Genomic DNA, 6,249 nt, shown 5'->3' with positions numbered 1-6,249 from the left:
GCCAAAAAAAGTAGAAAAAGTACCCACCCCTTTGCCTCTAGGAGAGCACAGGATTTGTTAACTCTTCCCACTCACCAAAGCTGAGAAGGACCATGAGAGCTAGCCCCAAAGCTGTAATCAGGAAACAATTTAAGTGTAAGAACTCTGCACAACTAACTCTGACCTAGTGCTATAAATCCTGATATGCCGGCAGATGGTGCTCTTTATATTAACGATCCATGCAGAAACTTTTTAAAAGATTCTTATTAAGGGGATCACCAGCAAGCTCTGTATTTTGGCTACTTTGCATTTTAAATGAGAGAAAAAAAAGATACTTTTTAACAGTGCTACTACCTCAATTGTTTGCAGCAAGCCTCTGGAGTTTAACAAGGGATAGTCATGGAAAATGTAGTTTCCTTGTCTCATGAAAATCTGTTCAGATTGGTAAGAGTTATAAGATGTTGAAAGATGTCAACTGTCTCTCATGCAGCTGTGGACAAAACTCCATCAATCCTTCACTTCCATCAGACTGAGCATCACCCCAGTACAGAAAAGTGGCAGGCTACTGAGAACTAGGTTACTTCAACTCAGTGACACAGCATTTTAAGGATGTCATCTTGTTCTCCATTATCTCAGCCTGCATTTAAAAACAAGAAGTCTTCTCCGAATTATGGGTTGTGAAGGCTTTCCAAAACACTGTGAAGCAAGTACAGTACATTCTAATGCATAACCTTGATCATCACCTCTGCAATGATCAAGTAGACATTAACTATGAATTAATGGACTGTGCAATAGTAAGAAACACCAGGGGGGTTTTATGCAACTGATCATGCTATCCAAGTTAAAGTTTGGTATTAAAGTGCAAGTATCATGAATTTAGAGAACACTTTGAAACTTAAAGGCGGCAATAAATGCTGGGCTTTTCGTTTCCTTATTCCCATTCTTTTAAGGTTTTGTGTTAAAAACAGAACTTTGGCTGATAATTATTTAATTACTAATTTAATAATAACAATCCAACTGAGTAAACCTTGTTAATAATGGAAAATGGAGTGTTCTAAAGAAGGCAGTAGTCTATAGAATCACAGGCTGAAAAAAGTGCTCGCTTGCAGAAATGAAACATAAGAAACTGTAATAAAAATAGACACATTTCTCAAGATTTTCTAAGATTTGAGCCTTGCTGACTTTTTAATATATTTTAGCAATGTGGTTACATTAAAAGGGGAAACAAGAAAAAATTAACATCAATTTGCCTTGATGGTGCAAAAATGGTAGGGGTGCACCGATAAACATTTTCTCAGCCAATACCAATAGCTGATTATTAACCAGCCATACTGGCTGGTACTGATCAGATAACCAATTTACAGGAATGCAGCAGACAGCATGGAGAGCAGCGCTCTGCAGGTTAGTCTGTGGAGGGGAAGAGGTGTGGGAGAGGGAAAGGGTATTGGGGGGGCAGATCGAGGACCTGACCGTGAGGGAGGGAGTGGGGGCAGGGGCTGGGGGCACTGCCCAGCCAGGACAGTGAATGGGACCTGGGGCCAGCATAGGCAGCTTGTCCAGGTGATCAGAATCCCAGTGCTTAAAAATGGTGGTGGGGGTGCTTGAACTAAAGCTCATAGTTTAAGTGCCACCACCACTATTTTTAAGCACGGGGATGCTTCTAATGGGAGTGGAGCTGAGCGGGGCAAGGTGGATGTAGGCTGCTCGCTGTGGACTCGGGGCTTTCTGCACTGTTACCTTTGCCCTGGGGGCCCTGCACTGGCCATGCGTCCCCTGCCCACCTGGCAGTGAGAGGCACAACTTGGCGCACCCACTACTTCTGAGTGGGCAGGAGACACGTGGCCAATACAGAGCCCCTGGAGCAAAGACAGCAGAGCAGGGAGCCCTGAGCCCACAGTGGACAGCCCGCATTCAACACACACACAAATCTGGGGGACACATGCCCTACCCATGCCTCCCCCAGGGGGTGTACACATCAGTGGGGAGACACCCCCGTGCCCCCTGGACAAACCACCTGTGGCTTCATCCTGCTCCCTGCCCCAGGTCCCATTCACCACCCTGGCTGGACAGCACCCTCAGCCCCTGCCCCACTCCTCCCTCACTGTGGGAACCTCAGTCTACTCCCCATGCCTCTTCCCCTCCACAGACTTACCTGCAGGGCACTGCTCTCCACACTGCCTGGCTGCACTCTTGGCCATGTGGCTGTGCACATGCATGTGGCGTCTGGGGGCCCAAGCCAGAAGGCGTATTGTATTTATTGGTGACATTACTGGCTACACTGGCCAACAAAAGCCAATAGCCAATAATGTTAATTTTCCTTTTTTCAGTGCCAATCCAATATGACACCAGTATATCAGTGCACTTCTAAAAAATGGTTTAATATAAAAAGTTAAAAGCACTTAGACTATCTCCAGGCAAGCTCAACTTTACTTAATATCTGTCTTAAAAGACTGAGACGAGTAGAAATAAAAATGATGCGAAAACAGTATGATAAAAATAATAATGAAATCTCATTTGCTTGCTGTCAGTTACATTTGTAAATTCTTTGGGACAAGGATCCTGCCCTCATTTTTGCTTTAAAGCTCTTCCTTTGAGACTCAAAAGATTGCATGAATTTCATTTGCTGCCCCCTTGGCTTTTCAAGGGCACACGAGATTCTTCTGCTTGCATCTCCCAAAACCACACAGCAGGAATGGAGAGGAAAATTTCATAGCAGCAACTTCTTTCCTGTGAAAAATACAAGAGACAAACAGGGTCTTTCCTGTACAATTATCTTTGTAGTGCAATCAGAAATCCTGTGAAGGCATTAACGAAAATACTAACTCGATCCTACCTAGACATGAGAATATTGTAAGTATGGATATGTCATATACTGAAATCTGGACGAAAAAAAGCCTAGCACTTAATTCAGGCATTTCAACCTTCTTTCTAGACTAAGTCAAGACACTTTTTCACTGATTTTCTTTATAGAAGGATTGCTCACTTTGTAGATAGAGGATACTAACACTGTGCAGAGGACAAAAAGTTATCATCACTATGCATCGTATAATAATTCCCCCTTCTTCACCCCAAACTTGAGATAATTTTGCTTCTTCAGCCCCAGAGTTTATGTAATACTGAACAAGAAAGAAAAAGCTGGGAGACTTGCTAGGCAACAGCCAGTTCTGACATTAGAGATGGAAAAGACATGTTTGGTTTTGTTGAGCTTGTTTCCTTGTGTGAACACAGAATCAGAGAAAAGAAGGGCTGGAGGGGGCCTCTGGAGTTCACCTAGTCCTCCCACCTGCCTGACATCCCATACAAATCCTGGTCTAACCCCTTAATAAAACTACACAATCAACGCTATCTTGGAACCTAACTTACCACAAGGAAAGCAGCAGGACAATGGTGATTAGTATCCTGCTCCTGCAAAGCAGGATACAAAACAAATGACCAAACCAAGATCATTCCCCAGGAACCAGGAACAAAACTTCAAATGCGCTTTTTAATAAAACCTATGGAGAAAAAGTCAGTCCCCAAAGGAAGAAGCCTTTGCCAGGCTTCCTCATGTCATTTCATATAAGTGAATAGGTCCACTCTCATCCTAATCAAGTTCTTCAGTCTTCAGACCTGATCAAAGTTCAGCTGAAGCCCTACAGCTCTTCATATTAGCCTCTCCACATTCCCTGTTGCTTTCCCTGTCTACGTCTTTCTGGACACATTGCAGGGCTTCAGCAGGATGTTAATACTACAACTGGATAATGAATAGAAACTTCCCAGGTTTACAATGAGCTGGGAACAATGCCCTTGGTTTCTTTCTTGGATTTGCTGAACCTCCTATGCCTTGGGAGAGTTTGCAAGAATCAGGGTGTTGTTGGTAGTATCTTCTCTTGCACCAACCATAGATCTGGGGGAGATGTTAGACAAGCTATTGGGCACGAAGCAGCCATCTTCAGGGCTGGGAAAAGAAGCAGGTTATTTGCAGGCACTTTTATGGGTAAGTACAGACTTCTGAAAAGGGGCTGTAGATGGCAAGTTGCATCATATACTCACAGAGAAGTCGGGCTGGAAAGGACCACCAGAGGTCATCTGGTTCAACCCCCTGCCTGAGGCAGGATCATCCCTCTCCAAACCATCCCTTACAAACTATAATCCAAACTCTACACAAGACTGATGTCAACCCTGACACGACACAGACTTAACCCCCTAATTGCCACAAGTAAAGCAGGGGAACCACAACAGCCAACGCCCTGCTTCTATAAAATGTTCTAAATGTATGCTCAAGAGGTCCCGGGTAGAAGGCTGCACCCATCCCTACAGAGGAAGGCAAAAAACCCCCACAGTCTATACCAATCTGACCGTTCATTCCTGACCCCAGATATGGCAATTGGTTTGACCCTGAATGGAGGGGCAAGACCTTCTAGCCAGGAATGTCTCTGGCTTTAGTCCTAGCAGGAGCACTGGCACACTCCAGTCAAAGTCCCCAGCCTTGGCTGTAATAAACACTCAGTGTCCTGGGAAAGTTTAAAAGCACTTCAACACATATAGCAGAAGAAGAGAGGAGGGGTGGGGGGAGACATGGGAAATACCCATACAAGCACATAGGCATAACTATGCCTAGAACATCCCTGACCAGTGGCTGTTTAACCTCTTCTTGAACAGCCCCAGTGATGGAGAGACCACAACTTCCCCAGGTAATCTTTTCCATGACCTCACTGTTTTAACAGTGGAGAGGTTCACACATAAAAACAGCACATCTTTTTCTCCAGCTAAAAATAAACTGTAGGTTTTACTAACATGCACGCCAGGGGCTGAGGGCTGAATCATTAAGGGTGCAGCAAAAACAAATACAACTTAACTGGAATGAGTTAAAAGCTATCTACAGCTCTGTGAAAAGGAGCTTCATGACCAGGAGCAGCAAACAGAATGGCAGAACAAAGGACAGCTTGACTGGTGGAACATCAAGAGCATTAAAGAAGAGGCCTTTTAACACCTGTGGAATGAGGAGTTGGAAGGGATCAGGTAGATTATAATGAGCCATGAAGAGAAGACTGCCTCAGCACTGCCTGGCTAGAAATGCTGCTGCCACTGCCAGGCAGCTCCTCTTAAACCTTGGGTTGAGCAGGAATCAAAGTCTGGGGGAAGGGGCAAGTGCACCAATGCACCCTCCCACACACACACACATTTTATTCCCCAAAGTGTGTCTAACATCTCTCCCAACTATGCAGCTGGTCCAATAGGGCGCATCCCCATGAGTGCACACATATGGTCTGTGGTGCCGCAAACTGCACACGTGCACCTGTTTGCTGAGCTAATTTGCAGTGCTGTAGGTTTTAACACCATGAGATCCCAGTGTCAAAAAGAAAACAAAAAAATAACTGCTAAAAAAACAGCAGCGTGAGCTGCCAAAAAGGGAGCTCGATAGGCCAGAGCCACGCTGTGGCTGCCTACCAGGCTCTGACCACACAGATCACTGCCCCGTGGAAGCCCCCAGGTAAGGTTGCTGGCCCCAACCTCTTCTATCCCACCTGGGGCAATTTGCACCAGAACACAGGTGCAAGGGCAGCCCTTGCCTGGGGAGAAGTAGCAGCAGCCAGCACAAATATATACACATCCCTGAACATGCGCACTCATGGGGACATGCCCCTAAAAGCTGTCACTAAGATGATCTTCCTTCTCATACTGGACCATGAGGGCCACAACCCCACTTGTAAAAGCTGGGCACAGTGTCTGGGGAGGGGTACAGGTCGCTAAGGAAATAGGCAGACAAGGCTCTTGGGGTAACTACTGAGTGAGCTCAGTGTGGCATGCAGGGGAGGGGGAAGAGAGGCAAGACCCCTCCACAGTCAGCTGCATCGCAACCACGCTGGGAAGAGCCGCTTCCCCTAGCCTCTCCCTTAGCTCCAGCCCCGCCCCCCCACCATGCAACACGAGTGCGCAGCAGCCGGCCGTTGGAGGCACGCAGGCGCAGTCACGCACCAGCTCAGCTGCCGCGAGACCGCATCACGCGGGCACGGCGCTGACGTCACTAACCACAGGAAGCGGGAGGTGGGCGGAAGAAGTGCCCCCCACCTCAGCCCTGCCCTCCTGACTCAGCTCCGCAGACCAGCCCTGCCGCCCCAGCAGGGAGGAACGTGGAAGCGGTGCCGCGCACGCGCGCTCCCCCCTCATTGATTGGCCCTGTATTCCCGGCGGTGCCTGGGCTTTGCGGCGCGTGGCCGCCCGCGTTCCCATGGAGACGGCCGTGAGTGATGCTCAGTCCCTTCTCTCCCCCCACTCCCCCAACCTCCC

Source organism: Crocodylus porosus, unplaced genomic scaffold (genome assembly GCF_001723895.1).
Source record: "Crocodylus porosus isolate Cpor-Errol unplaced genomic scaffold, CroPor_comp1, whole genome shotgun sequence".
Taxonomy (NCBI): domain Eukaryota; kingdom Metazoa; phylum Chordata; order Crocodylia; family Crocodylidae; genus Crocodylus; species Crocodylus porosus.
The sequence above is the reverse complement of the archived record's forward strand: the minus strand, read 5'-3'. Positions refer to the sequence as shown.